The 15533-nt window shown below is 55.3% G+C and overlaps 1 protein-coding gene and 1 long non-coding RNA gene across 3 annotated transcripts in view; one reads left to right on the top strand and one right to left on the bottom strand.

Moving 5' to 3' along the window:
• Positions 1-15533, bottom strand: part of LMX1B (LIM homeobox transcription factor 1 beta) — a 79784-nt gene that overhangs the window by 39895 nt on the left and 24356 nt on the right. The gene's annotated exons all lie outside the window — the stretch shown is intronic.
• Positions 6683-9628, top strand: LOC122233214. The gene is made up of 5 exons (XR_006210732.1): positions 6683-6945; positions 7961-8014; positions 8245-8483; positions 8641-8841; positions 9287-9628. It is a non-coding gene; the product is annotated as an uncharacterized LOC122233214 (long non-coding RNA).

Genomic DNA, 15533 nt, shown 5'->3' with positions numbered 1-15533 from the left:
ATAAAATCACACAGACCTCCAGGCACACACAGAAACATGAATGCATATGTGTAAAGCGGAAGAAATCTGCATGAGATGGGTGCATTGGATTGATGTCAATGTCCTAATTGTGATATCATACTATAGTCCATACAAGACATTTCCACTGGGAGAAACTGGGTAAAAGGTACAGGGGGATCTTTTTGTATTTTCCCTTACGATCGCACATGAATCTATTATTATCTCAAAATAAAAAGATTAGGGGTGCCTGGGTGGCTCAGTTAGTTGAGAGTCTGATTCTTGATTTTGGCTCACGTCATGATCTCAGGGTCATGGGACTGAGCCTCAAGTCGGGCTCCACACTGAGCAAAGAGCCTGCTGAGATTCTCTCTCTGCCCCTCTCCCCTGCTTGCACACGCGTGCACTCTCTCTTTAAAAAAAAAAAAAAAAGTTTAATTAAGAAACACGTACTTGAAAAAACAGTGCAGAGGAGCATGGGTTTGGGGTGGGGGGGAGGGTTTCAAGCTAAGTCAACTCCTAGAACAAAAAGAGCCAGGCCCCATGGCTCTGTCCCTGGCCCTCTAGCTGGTATCCCTCTTCAGCTTGCCCGGCCCTGGGCTGGACCAGCCCTGCTCACCCGATTTGGCCTCTCCCAAGGGTTCTTTCTTCCCTATTGACATCACCAGGGCCACACCTCAGCATCATGTCCCTCTCTCCTCCCCTGTCCCTGCTATACCCACGAGTGACCTGTGACACCCTTGTTCCCACAGGGAAGTGCTGGATTCAGGGACCAGCATCACCAGGCCAGGTCTGGGCCCCTTCCTCTTGTCCCCTGCACAGAGCATGTCTGTTTTGTGCCCACCCAAAAGCACAGAGTCGTGCATGTGTAAGAGATGCATGTGGACAGACACACACGGCACACAGGCCATGGATGTGAGTAAAGATGTGTGCACACCAACAGATCTGGAGCCCCAGACCTGCCCTGGCTGCCTCCCCCGCCCCCCACCTGCAGGAAGGCTTCCCCGCCAGGTGCAGCTATCACGCCCCAAACAAATCCCAGCTGATAAGGACACTGCCTTTGAACCGGAGCCCTTCCCTCTGCTGCGATCAGATAAGCAGGCAGGGAAGAAAGAGAAAATCCCCGCTTTTTCTCCTCCTCAGACTCCTGCTGTGCTGCTGCGCCACGCAGAGGGGCTGCCTGGGGGCCTGCACCCCGCCCCGCCCCACCGCGCCCCCTTTCAATCATGCCGCGGATCACAGGCACAGTGACAGGCCGCTCCTCCGGTTTGAGTTTCAACCCGGGGGAGCTGCAGCCGCAGGCAGCAAGCTGGGGCCCCTACACCTGGGTCTGATGGGCCACTGGGGGGCCTCTGTTGTGGGGACCCTGCCTCAAAGATCCCTGAGCCTCATGGGGTATCTACCTAAGGGACCTCCCCCTCCCACCTCAGGCACCCTGGCTTGTGGTTTTTCGTCTCAATAGCCCTGGCATGTAGGGCCACCTAGCTCGAGAACCCCAATTTATAGGATTCCCCTATTCTGTGGGATGACCTAAGCACAAACCTTGATTGTGAGGCTCCCATTTGAACCAGTATGTCGGAAACTCCATCTAAGATTCCGGCTTGTAGGTCCCCATCCCCCTCAAGGGCATTGGTTTATTGGATCTGTGAGTGCACGTCCCTGCTTGTTAAACCCCCAGCTCAGGGCTTGGCTTCTGGGGATCCTCATCCCCAGACCCTGATGACCTGGGTCCTATTTTCAGAGGTTCTAATCTCTGATCCCTCTATATTGCAGAATCCAGGTCTTCAGGATTCCTTTCCTCCCTGAAGAGCCAGGCGCTGAGACCCAGGAGGCCTCAGGAGAGGGACCTGGGACCTGGGGGAGAGGGGTCAGGCGGGTAGGTTAAAGGGGCAGCGTTCCCACGGCCCTGCCTGGGGCTGAGGCATAATTAGAGGTCTCAGGTGTGTGTGTTGTGGGGTGGGGGTGGGCTCAGAGGGCCTTCGTTTTGTTTATCCTTCACAAAGACCCCCAACAGGAGGCCACCACCGTCTCCCCCCTTGAGAGAGCTCTGCATCTCAGCTCTAGGCTGCCCCAGTTCCCTGCACCCTGCCCCCGCCTTGCACCTGCCAGCTGCCTGCCAGGAGGACAGCAGCCCTCAGGGGTCTAGAGACCTGCATGGGGTCTGTAGCCGACAGGCCAGGCCGCCCTGGAGCCTAGTGCGGGTCGGAACCCCCTCCAGCTCCTCCCGGCCCTCCTTCCAGGTGCCTCCCCCCACTCAGCTGACTCGACAGAAAACCCCATGATTTATTTATGCCCAGGAGCAGACGGAGGAGGATCCATTCAGCCCCAGAGAAGAGAGGGAGGTGAGGGAGGTGAGGGAGAGGGGAGAGAGACGAACACGCAGAGTGAGAGGGAAGCCCATCTCCACCCTGGAGCCCCATGCAGGCCCCTGTCCCCACATCCCCACATCCAACTGCATCTTTCCCCATCACTGCCTCATCTGGGCCTTAGCAGACCCAATTACTTATAATAAACAATTCCGTTTATCTTTATCAGAATCATTATCTAAATTGGCTACATGACACATACTGTTCTCTAAGTGCGCCCCGGGGAGGAGGGGCCATAAAAGCCGGGTTCTGCACTCCGTAATTATCCCTCTATGGGCCATAAACCATTACACTGGTGTTTAAAATAGGTATGGCGAGCAGTTTCCCCGGCCTGCCGAGGGCCGCCCAGGGCACCCACGGAAAGGATGCGCTGGAAGTTTTGCTGTGGCCAACAACTTCCAGCTGCACGGCGACTCCTAACGGGGCTTCCTGCGAGGCCCTGGCCCCGAAGAAGGGCAGCGCAGGGCGTGCGGGGCCAGGCCTGAGAGCGGACAGCCAGAAAGGAGGCCGCGGGGCCATCACGGGGCTCTCTCCACCGCCTGTCCTGGCATAAGGAATGTTCTCTTTCCAGGACCGCTGCCCCCCGCCCCCCAGCCGCTGCTGACTTGGGCTTTCCTCACTGTTTGCAGAAACGCCTCCACCGCCCGTGGGGCTGGTCTCCCCCTCGTCATCCCCAGGGAGGCCCACGTCAGCATCTCACTCGTGATTAAAACAAAACACCCAGCTGCCCCCTCGGAGCCCCGCCTGTCTTTCAGCTGACCGCTCAGAGCTGCCCTGCTCTTGTCTTCCCAGAGGCCTCCGCTCCCTCTGGCCTCCAGGAAGGCTGACCGAGTCTGCATCCCTACAAACGGCCCATGCCCCTGGCAGTCAGACCCCATGCTTGATGGGCCAGGACAAGCTGCCCAGACACTTGGGCAGGGCAGAAAGCCCTCTGAGGCTTGCCTGAGCAGCCTTCCGTGGCTGGGCATGGAGACTCGGAGGTGGTCACACAAGAGTTCTCACCTGTGCAGAACCAACAGGGACAAAAGGGCACTGTAACAGAGGGGCTCCTGGTGAGCCACCGCCTGGGGATACGGGGAGACAATGAACAGGAGTTCACCAGGTTGAGAAAAGAAAGGAAGAACACATTCTTAGCAGATACAGCAGGTGCAAAGCTTTGGAGACAGGGATAAAACTGATGTTTGAGAACAGTAAGACATTTTGTGTGCTTAGAATAATGGTTCTCAAGGTGAGGTTCCCCAGAATAGTGGCTTCAGCATCAACCAGATGTCTTCCTAGAAATGCAGATTCTCAGGCCCTACCCCAGGTTTACTCTGGGCAAGTGGAAGTAGCAATCTGTAGTTTAATAAGCCCTCTAGAGATTCCAGTGGCTGCTTGGGTTTGAGAACTCTGGTGCTAGAGCATACACGAGGCGGGGAGGCTTTGAAGACGCAGGGAATTCAGTAAGGGAGCTGCCTCTGGGAAGCTCCTAGAAGGTCTTGGATTCCTGGAAGGGTGCTGAAGAGCATGGAAGGCTTTTTTTTTTTTTTTTTTAAGTTTATTTATTTATTTTCAGAGACAGAAGAGTGTGAGCAGGGGAGGGGCAGAGAGAGAGAGTCCCAAGCAGGTTCTGCAGGGTCAGCACAGAGCCAGATGTGGGGCTCCAAGTCACGAAACTGTGAGATCATGACCTGAGCCGAAATCAAGAGTAGGATGCTTAACTGACTGAGCCACTCAGGCGCCCCGAGCATGGAAAGCTTTTAAGCAAGAAAGTGACGAGGTCAGATTGACATTTTAAGAAGTGCACTCTAGGGGCACCTGGGTGGCTCTGTCGGTTAAGCAGCCGACTTCGGCTCGGGTCATGATCTCACGGTCCGTGAGTTCGAGCCCCGCGTCGGGCTCTGTGCTGACCACTCAGAGCCTGGAGCCTGCTTCAGATTCTGTGTCTCCCTCTCTCTCTGCCCCTCCCCTGTTCATGCTCTGTCTCTCTCTGTCTCAAAAATAAATAAATGTTAAGAAGTGCACTCTGACTTTAGGGTGTAGTGGTGGCTGGCAGGCAGGGAGGCTGAGAAGATGCCCTTGCAGTTGTTCAGGGGAAGGATGGGAAGGCCTGGGCTGGGGGATGGCTGAAGGTACAGAAAGAAGGGGACACAAGATTTGAGTGTCAGTCAAGGGGTCAAACGGCCAGGATGTAGGTAGGAGGTGAGGGAGTGACAGGCATCAGGAATCTGACCTAAACACCCAGGAGGATGATGGGTGCTTCTCACCAAGTAAGAACCAGGGATCTGGATGGGTGAGGACCAGGACTTCAGGTCAGCAGAGCCCTTGCAGCGGCCAAGTCAAGACGTACAGCAGTTGATGCCCCATCCAGGGGGAGCTCTGAGTCTGGAAGCTGCTCATGTGTCCACAGGGCTGGAATCATCGCCTCCCTCCACCCAGTTACTTGGCCCCAATTTGGGGTTCCTACAGTGGCGGCCTCCTCAGTCCTGGTGACCCTTATTGTCCTGGGCAGCCTGTTACTCATTCCTAATGCCTCCAACTGGTAGCCCAGCATCCATCTGCCCGATTCCAGCCACCATCCATCCACTCAGGTGTCTGTGTGTTCACCTATCCCTCTGGCTTGCTGAGTCACCACTGTGCCGACCCCTGTGCTCCTTGCTTTATATTCGTTCTTTCTTCCAGTATTTCCACACTCCCTAGGCAAGGGATGGTTAGCACCCTTGTACAGATGAGAAAGCTAAGACTGAGAGAGGCCAAGTCACCTGCCCAAGGTAACACAGCACAGCAAGTGGGAGGGGTTGAGATCCGAACCCTAGTCCTGCCCCCACCACCACTCTGCCAGGATGGCACCTGTGTTTTCCTCCAGCTGCAGGGCTCCAGCCCAGCCGGGTTCTCCCAGGGCAGGAAGGGGCTTGTGCCCCTGGCAGGCAGACCCAAGGGGCTGGGAACCTGCCTCGAGGCCTCCTTAATGTGCCCATAACTCATTCCCTGGGTTCACTAATGTTCCCTGCTATTAGTGCCGAGCACAGCTAAGCAAACTACAAAATATTCCTCCGACTCAACAATCAATTTCCATATTGTTACAAATGGAGTCCACGCCCGCCAGGGTTCATTTTTCTTCAGAGACCTTTTTTTTTTTTTTCTTTCCTTCTCTTTCCCCACTACAGTGAGGAAGTCATTACTGAGTGTTATGAATTTCACAACGTGCTGAAAAAATATAAAGGCGTACCACATAGAGTCAGGGCCACATGCTGGAGAGCTGCCTTTTCCCCCTCCCCCTAGAGCTGTGAGCCTCCCCACAGCGTGCCTTCCCACAAGGGCCGCCCGGAGCCACTGACCATTCCCAGGCAGAGGCTGGGCATTCGCATCTGCTGTCTTCTGCCAGTGCCTTTCCCCTCAGGTCCATCCAGCGGGCTCCCAATCCTCATCCTAACCCAGTTCTTGCACGTGTGTGCAAAGCCGTTGTGCAAGGCTGTTCACCGTGGAAGTAGGTGTGATGCTCAAAATCAGGTCAACCCCCCACCCCCACCCCTGTCCATCGCTCGGGAACTGGGCCAGCTGACGCGCTGACATGAAGGGCACTGCCCTGGAACTACAAGTCGCCAAATGGCCTGTGCAGCATCATCCTGTTCTATACAAAAGTTATGCGCATGGAACAGAAAGTAAATGTGTAGAACAATGTCTGCAGGGATGTATCCCACCTTCTTCAGGAGTCTATCTCCAGAGACTGGTCCTGGTTGGGGGAGGGGGAGGAAATTATTTCCCATCAAAAAAAAATTTTTATGTTTATTTTTGAGACAGAGCGTGAGTAAGGAAGAGGCAGAGAAAGAGAGGGAGACACAGAACCTGAAGCAGGCTCCACGCTCTGAGCTGTCAGCACAGAGCCTGACGCGGGGCTCAAGCCGATAAGCAGCGAGATCATGACCTGAGCCAAAGTTGGTTGCCTACCCAACTGAGCCACCCAGGGGCCCCTCCCATTTTTGTTTATACATTTTATATTCTATATGATCTGAATTTTCCTAGCATGTATTGCATTGGTAATAATAAGAAAAGGATATTTATTTAAAATAGTGAGTTTATTTGTTGCCTCTTACCTAAAGAAGACCTTCCCTGATCCACCAAAGCAAAATGTATTAGTCCTTCCTTTTAGCAAACTCCTGAACCTTGACGCTAGAGTGTTTAGGGCACATATCAAGTTCTGACTGTATCTCTTCCCTCCCTTCCTTTTAGGCCATGACTTTGCTCAGTTCACCTCAGCAACTCTAAAGCCAGCACACAATGTGAGCCACACCCTGCCCCTGCCCCCCCCCCACAACCCCTCCCCGGTCCAGGGCAAGGACCTTGCCTCAGTGGCCCAACACTAGAACAGGGTCTGGCATGGGAGAAGCTCAAGAAAGACATGTGAACTGGACCAAGAGTCTGGTTCCGGGAACACTGTCTCTAAGAGCTAGACTCTGCTCATCTCCCAGAAATGGAACCCAGGGGCTTGTCTCACAGATGTACAAACTGGCCCTGGTGTCACTGGAGTGAAGTGTGCTGCACCTGGATATCTGACTACTTGTCTGTCTCCTGCGCTGTGAGCCCACGAGGGCAGGCTACATCTGTATGTTTCACTGTTATGTCTTCATTTGTCTGACACGGGGTCTGGTATGGAGTAGACCCTGGTGACGATGGGTGGGTGGTTGATCAGATGGATGGGTGGATAAATGGATGGGCAAATGAAGGACAGATGGGTTAGATGGATAGGTGGTAGAGAGACGGATGGATGGGTGGATGGATGAGTAGATGAACAGATGGACGGGTGGATAAATGAGTGGGTGGACCAACGGATGGCTAGATAAGTGGATGGGTGGATGGAAAGGGTGAGGTAGATGGAGAAACAAGGTAAGAGGGATCAGCACACCTTCCTGCTTTTCTAGGCACTCAGACATTCCTTTTGTCATTCACATTCTACTCTGGGGCATTACCCCATGTCACAGGGGAGCAACCTGAGGGTCTCTTTCTCTTCTCAAAAGGAAGAACCGAGTTTAGCCCAATGTTTTGCCCCTGGTTAAGAAGCCACGGATCCCGGGTCTCAAATGAGGAGAACTGAGCCAAAATTCTAACCTTCCCGCCCCCCCCCCACCCCGGGTTAATAATCAACTCAGGAACTATGTATTGAGCGTCTATTGGGCACCTGGTACTGTACTAAGCATGCTGAACAAGCCGGGGCAGGCACTACCTTCACTGGTCTTCCATCCCAGAGTACAGTGGGGCTGTTTCCCTAAACCTCCTCCCTCATCAGCTTCTCCCCACCAACCGACCCTCCAAGCAGCAGCTGGGTGCCATTGCTCCCTTGCTGAAAGCCCCTCTGTCCCTTTGGACACTAGCGTCGCCTCAAAACTCTTAAACATGGCATCTGGGAATTCTGAGGACAAGGCCCACTTCCTTTCTAGCGCTGCTTAGAGTCATTCTCCAGTGACATCATCCCCGGCCCTCTCTCCTTCCTCGTGTGCTCACGGGCCCCCGCAGGACGGATCTCCCACCTGCAGCCTTGTGAGCACCATCTCTGACTTAGAGGGTCACTCTAAGTCAGTCTTCTAATTGTCTTCTCCTCCATGGATCTTGCCTCCTTCCAGGCTGCCCTATATGGTTGTGTAGATTTTTCACTGAACAAGATGCTTCTCAGAGGGGTAAGTAGGTTGAAATTCAGTCCATGCTCAGCTTGCCAAGCCACGCACCCTGTCGGGAGGGCTGAGTTAGAGGTGGTTCTGCTCCCTGCCTGGCCCGAGGACGTCCCTCAAGCACAGTAGGGATCACCCTGGGTTTGGCATGGCTGGTGTCCGTATCTGTCTCCCCTATCAGACTGAGTGCTCAGTAAGGGCGGGGTCCAGGTGTGAACCCTCCCTGTGCCCTTCCCCAGGACTGACTGACCAAGAGGAGGTGTCAAGAAGGATCTGCTGAGAGTCAAGTGCAGAGTTCTGGGGAAAGGGCCCCACTTGATGTGGTGGAAGGAGGTCTATTTGAGAAGTGGGCTTCCTGGTCTAAGGAAGGCTCCTCACCGGTGACCTCCCACGGGGTACAGGCACCCCAGCCAGATGAACACGAATGAGGAGCTGGAAGAACGCAGAGACGTAGGACGCCTGCTGCTGCTGAGACCAGGTGGGAGAGGGGAGCAGAGGGCCTCTCTGGGGTAAGACTGACAGCAGGCGGGCTGGGAGGGCAGGAGAAGCCCTCAGGGCCCCCCGGAGCCTGTCAGCTCTTGGCAGGGATTCTGAGGAACTCGGCATAATCGCTGAGAGGGCCTGTCTTGCTCCAGAGAATCCCAAGTGAAACATGCCCGTCTCCATCCGCACCTGACTCAGAAAGGAGCATCCCGAACTTCTCTGTGTCAAGACCAGCCAAGCGGAAATCTGAGTCTCCTCGAACCCTGCAAAGTGTTTCGAAGGCCCCTTTTGCAGAGTTAAGCTCAGGGAGAGGCAGTCACTGGCCCAAGCTGCCATGGCTAGGAAGTGGCAGGGTAAGCGATCGGCTCCGTTCTGCTGGGGGAGCAAGGCTGCTGACCTCCCCCCACCGCTTCTTCAAGGGCACCACACTGCATTTCAGACCACAATCTCACCATGCAGGAGGTGGAGACTGGGAGCTTCAGATTTAGGGAACAGCTGATCCCCAAAGAATTGTCCTAAGGCTGCAGGGGCAGTGCTCCCAGGGAAGGGGAGGGGACTGCCATGGGAGGCCCAAGCAAGTTATTCTGGGAGGGCAATAGGCTGGAGGTGGTGTGTGTGTGTGTGACATTTTCCCTCTCCCTTTTCTGTGCCTGACCTCCCAATCCTCTGTTGGCCATTAAGCTTAAATGGTGATTTGGGAGAAGCCTTCCAGTCAATCAATAGCTCACCCAACAAACAGGTTTTTCAAAACCGCAGTTTATGGATTTCTCTCCCCATCTCATTCTTTAATACTGACAGCTGCTGAGCTGATCGGGGAGACTCTCCATCCTGGGAGACCAACTCTGCAGATGGCCTGCTGGTGGGATGCAGGACACCAAAGGCCCAGGGCCTGAATGCCCAAGAGCCAGCAGCCCGGTTAGCTGGCAGGGAGGTGGCTCCCACCTGGCCTCCTCTCCTCTGTACGGCTGGCTGGGACAGAAGGCCTGACCTGCTCTGGTGGGGAAGTGGGCAGTGTGGTCCAGCAGGTACATCTCCTGCTTTCGGGCCTCAGTTCTGCCCCTTCCCGGTTGTGAGATCTTGGCAAGTCCCCTGTCCCCTGTGAGCCTGGGTCCTCATCTGTGAAGTGGGTGTAAAAGCTATTGTACAATTCCACGAGGAAACAAGGTGCCTGGTGTGCAGCGAAAGTGCTCCATAAATGTTACACTGTATTGTTCCTGGTCAATCCCTTTTTAAGGCCCCAGAAGCCGTTGTCTACCAACAAGCACTGTGGAAAGATAACAGGGCACCCATGACACGCCTTGTCATACCTGTTCATGACCTGCAGACAGGTGACTGTAGATCCCAGGATGCCTTGGACAGTCCTGGTTTATACCTGTGGTCCCAGACTAATTATTAATAACATCCCCTTTCACTCTGAAACCATCCTGGTTTGGACAGTGAATAACACAGTCACCTAATTTGCTGAGCTGCCCAGCTGTGTTAGGGACAAATGAGATGTCACTAAACCTTGTCAACACTCCAGGAGTAGGGGTTATGCTCCCCACTTACAGAGTAGGCAACTGAGGTTCAGAGAGGGTATGTGACTTGCCCAAGGGCACACAGCAGGCAAGGGACTGAGCGAGGTGCAGGCTAATCCCAGGTCTGCGTGGCCCCGCTGTACTGCCCACATTATCCGTTCTCCTGAGCTCTATTGGGACATGTAGGAGAAGGCTCAAGGATTGAAAGTTGGTGCTCCTGGGGGCAGACAGAGGCCTTGGGACAAAAGTCCCTCCTGCAGCTGTCTATACATGTACACACAGCCCCTCACCTCTCCACAGGGAGGTTACAGAGAGCAGACCCAGCTACCTGGAGAGCTTCCCCCAGCCATGCACGCAAGTCAGCCTGACCCAGGATAACAAGCTGTGAAGATCTTATCAGGCCCCTGATGGCTGATGCTGATGTTAGCAGGCTGTCCCCTGCCCACCATGGCCGCCTCCTCCTCCTCCCAGGCTGGGGGATCCTGTTTTCTTTCCTAAGTGGAACATCAGATTACTCAGGTCTGATTTCACTGCTGATTGTGGGTGGGAGGAATGGGGGGGGGGTGGTGGGAGGAACACTTAACACCCAGACAGTTCTCAGGACAGGGTGAGGCCGCCGGAGGGGGCTGCCTATCCATCACCTGTTGACAGTGGCCCGTCCACACTTGGGACCATGGTTTCACTCCATTGTCCCTTCCACCCCAGGGAGGGAGTTTCTGAGTAAGCAAAAGACCAATTTGTCTCCAACTTTCAGGATGGACAGGGGAGTTACCTGAGAGGACCAAGAGAAGTATTCTCCTCGTTTCCTTCTTTCACTCATTCACCCATTCAACAGATCCACCCCAGCATCTGTCTATAATGGGATAGCCTCGCCTCAAAGTATTGCCAGGGCAGTGGTGGGGATGGTAACAAATCAGTGTGATGAGGGCTGGGGCATATGGGGAGTACCTGGAGGAGGCAGGGCGGGCCCTGCAGAGGTCAACAGTCCAGGAGTAGGGGTTATGCTCCCCACTTACGGGGCAGGGCAATGGCAGAGGTTTCCAGGGGGATGACCACAGAGCTGGGTCTTACAGGATGAGCACAGTTTTTCTGACAAAGGGGAGGGAAAGCTATTCTTTCTCGGTGGAGGGGAACGTGTGGACAGGGGCATAGAGGCAAGAATGAGAGTTGAGTGTCCAGGGAAAGTGAGAATTGGGAGTGAGAACCGGGCATCTGGGGATGGGGCCTGAGGGGTATGTGGGAAGAAAGCCGTGAACAACCTTGGCACCTGGCATCCAGACTGGCATCTCTCCTGAAGGTGCCAGAAGATCTTAGAATGGCTGTGAGGAGAGGTCTGAGCATGGCCTTTGGGGCTTCACTCACTCATGCACTCATTTGTTCAATAGTCTTTCTGGGATCCAGGGTGTTCCAGGCCCCGTTGCAGCAGGAGACAGACTATGAGCAGGACAGTCGTAGTCCCTGCACTGTCGGGCCCTCTGGGCTGGCTGGGGACACACATATGAACATAAACTGCCATGGCATTAGGTGGCATGAGGGGTAATACAACTGTTCTAGTTGTGGGGGAATGTCAAGGGGAAGCTTTGAGTGTCACTATGACCCTAGCAGGAATGTGTGCACCGAGTCTCAGCTTCCACATCTGGAAAACGGGGACGGCCAAGCTCCCTACCTCATGGAGTTGTGAGAGCATGTGTGTCAAGTGGCCTGGCCTGGGAGCGTGAGCCGTTACCACAACTACTCATATTTGAGTCGGTAAGGAGCTGCTGGGACAGGTCCTGAGAACAGCAGCCATGTGGAAAGTGGATTGGACACAGCAGAAACCTGGGAAACATGGTGGGGTGAGAATCCCCCAGAAGATGGAAAGGCTGGCCATTCCTTTCCAAAAGATGCAAAATTCCCTTCAAAACAGAAGCCAGCCACTGTCGGTAAGCCAGCAGCCTGGTAGGTTATGTGGTGGACTGGCCCGGGGACAGAAGCTGGGGCCAATGACACTGAGGAAGGGGAGGGCAAGGGAAGGAGAGGGTGTCCCAGCTCAGGATTGACTGTCTCTCCCTGGGCAGGCAAGCCCAGTCCCGCCCTGGGAAGACCATACTGTCAGGCACCACGGTTAAGAGCAGGGCCTCTGAAGCTATAAACACCGTCATTCAAGGCCTGGCCCTCCGTTAGCCATGACCCGAGGCACCTGTTGTGAAACTCTCAGAGCCTCAGTCTGTGACACAGGGATGATGATGTACCTATGCTTCCTGACGATGCAACAAGATAATGTGTACAAGGCGTTTAGCATGCTGCCGAGCTCAGGGTGAGCGTCCAGCAAAGGGCACTTTGAATTACTTCTGCATCCCCAGAGTCCTGGACTCCAGGCTCCATTGTGTTCAGGAGGGGCGAACTTCCAAACCAGAACTCGGCGCCTGTAGGCCCTGGGGAGCCTGGACAGACCCTCCCCGGAAGGCCTGAAGAGGAGCTCCCTCTTGCACCCCACGCCAGGCTGTCTGGGGGAGCCCTGGGGTTCAGGACAGCGGGGTCCAGTCTGCCTGCCTTAAACCATTTTCCCCGCTCACTTCCAGGTAGGCGACTTGGAAGAGTTTCCTGAGTCTTTCCGGACTCCTCTCCCCAGAAGATGTTCTAGAAAATCCACAACAACTGCTGGTAGTTGGGCCCAAACTGTCTTGCCGTGGGCGGGCAGGTCCCGAGAGCAGGCTCTCCAAGTGTCCCCTGTGTCCCCACCCTGCTAACCAAGGGTGGAGACCACTCCCAATTGGCCGCCTGGCCTGTTCTTCCACGCTCAGGGAAGAAGGTGGCCCAGCTCAGCGGAGCTGCCCTAAGGAGGTGGGGGACCTCCACCTTGCTCTGTGGACTTTGGCTCCCTCTCTGCTCTAGTCTAGCCTAGAAATGCACCAGCACAGCCTCTAGAAATCCAGGTCTGGGATACAGAGCAGCCACGGCCTGTCCTGGTCATGCCCCCACACTTAGGCTTTCCAAGTAGGCCAGAAAGGGCAGGAGAGGTACAGGCAGAGGAGCAGTGGGGACATCCCCGACCTGAGAGTGGACACATTTGGTGAATGTGGCGGAGGCCCCACAAGGACTCGTCACAGATGACAGGCATGTCACCCCCAGTCTCAAAGGCCCAAAACTGATGTGGCCCCTGCCCTCAGATGCAGGCAACGAAACCCAGTGGCAGTGCAAATGCTGGCCTCCCTGATTCTGCAGCTGCTCAAAACAGGACAGGGCAGTGACCTAAAAGCCACTTGAAGACGTCCTGTGACAAGGCCTACAGGCCACAGAGCTCAAGACTGTGGGAGGAAAGGACTGTCTGCTGGCTTCTCTGCCTAGTGCCCTGGCTCCCACAATCAGCTTCCTCACACCTCGGCCCTAGCTCCTACCCCAACCCGGAGGCGGGAAGGCAGGCACCTGGGCTCCACAGCTCAGAGGAAGATCTCCCTTCAATGGACATCTCCTTAAATTTGTACAAGGGTGTGTTCTTTTTCCTCCCTTCTTCTTTCTATATGTTGGGTTCTAAAATCTGGGCCATCCCACCACCCACATTAACTGCGTTAAGGAGGAATTATAAAAAGAAATCAAATTTCCCATAGCATTTGAACGCCATTAAAATGCCAAACAATAAACTACCAGGCTGCAAATTAGATCAGTGGAAATATCAAACACATTGAGGTATAAAATCCATAATTGCATTTAGTGGCAGCCGTCCCTGGAGAGGCCCTGCTAAAGATCATCACAGCCCCACATATGAGAAGCTATTGACAGAGGAATAAAAATCGACAGGCCAACCAAATAAACCGTGCAGGCTTCATTAAATATTCAGCAACGGAAATTTGACTATCCCAGGCCTCTCCCCTTGGTCCCATCCTGAGCCCTTCTCTGCCCAGCTGGGGGCTCAGTCTCTGGCCCTCCCCAGCCACCGACAGCTTGCATAGGCAGGACCAGAGGAGAGGGTCAGGCAACGGTGGTGGGAATGGGGGGGGGGGGGACAAGGCTGCCGCAATAACAGGGGGGCTCCACTGGGTTATTATTGTTGGGCGGGTGTTATTAGCTTTCACCCTGGAGTAGGTGGCCCTGAAGTCTTTAATTAGGTCATTACGGGGGTAATTTCCAGGGAGGTTTTAACTCCTTAACAGCTGAAGAGCCTCCAGCCAGAGACCAGATGCCCGGTGGGGCTAGGGCCTGGCCTGGTGGGCCGGTAAAGGGGCCAGGAATGGTCCCTAAGCAGGGGGAGGGGGGCAAGGCTTTGTTGGAGGCCCCTGCCCACCCCACAACCCACCCCCCCACCCCCCACCCCCCCGCAAGGATCAGGCATCAGGCTCACCTGCCCCAGGACGATGATGACAATGATGGAGGGGCAGGCTGGCCCCCATTCAGTGCAACCCCAGCCCATGGGTATCTCACTCTATGCAGGGTAGCTGCTGGCTCTGGTCCCTTGCCCCACCCAGCTGGCCCCCTGCTCATCCCTAAGCTCCTTTCCTTGTCCCCCCCCCCCCCCATTCCTTTCCTCTCCAGTTCTCCTTCCCACCTCTTCCCCTCCCTTCCCTCCCCTCCCTCCTCACCTAGGAGCCCCGCTGCCATGTATAATGCATGCAGTGGAAGCACCCAATAGGATTAGGCACCTCCGCCCGTCTTTGCGAGAGAAAGTTTATGTAAATGACTGATGACAGCACTATTGTGTGAGGAATATCAATGGAGTAATTACAGTTACATCGGGCGCCCGCGCCGCCGGCCCGTGTTAATTTTTCACCGGCTCCCCCGGGAGAGATCGGAGCGCGCTCCGAAGAGCACAGCTAATAATGGGAGCTCGGAGCCGCCGCTGCGCCACGCGCCCCGAGGTCTTTCTGAGCAGACTGCTAAGCACTGGCTGTCTCCCCGGAGAGCCGAGAACAGAGATAAAATGATTAAAAACTGCCAAGCGGGCCTGGCAATCACTCGCTCCGCTGTCAGCCCGAGACAAGACAAATCTCTGCGATTTTTCTCTTCCCTCCTCTCTCTTTGTGAGCCCCCAAGCTGGGACGTAGGGGGCCAGGTGGGGTCAAGGTCAGCTCCCCAGGGTGGCAGGGCCCCCTGGCAGGGCAGCAGTGGTGGCGGGAGGGCCCTGGCCTCCGGGCTGGGGGGTGAGTGCAGTCTGCAGGGAGCCCTCAGAAACCCTGGAGGCCCAGCCACTCACCCCTGTCGGGCTCAGCGAGCCAGCTCTATTCATTCCTCCCAGAAAAACTGGCACACCTGTTGGGGGCTGTGGGTTGAGGCACACCTGTGAGGTCGCACCAGCCAGGGCACACCCACTGGAGCACACCTGTCCTGACCCACCTGCCAGGGACACCAGCAGGGGCTCACCTGGGCTGTGGTCTCCTCGGGCTTCCAGGAACCTGCCCCCTGACCCAGCAATGTGTCCTCTTGGCCCCTCTCCGTGAGCTTTCAGGCCCTGAGACCCCAGCCTGGGCACCCTGGTGAGGCTCCTGGACCACAGGCCCGAAGTAGACCCCCTTCGTAGCGGTCACGGAAGAGGAGGGGGAGTGTCTGTCTCCTCC

This window comes from Panthera tigris, chromosome D4 (genome assembly GCF_018350195.1).
Source record: "Panthera tigris isolate Pti1 chromosome D4, P.tigris_Pti1_mat1.1, whole genome shotgun sequence".
NCBI lineage: Eukaryota > Metazoa > Chordata > Mammalia > Carnivora > Felidae > Panthera > Panthera tigris.
This window is presented reverse-complemented; position numbering and strand designations above follow the sequence as displayed.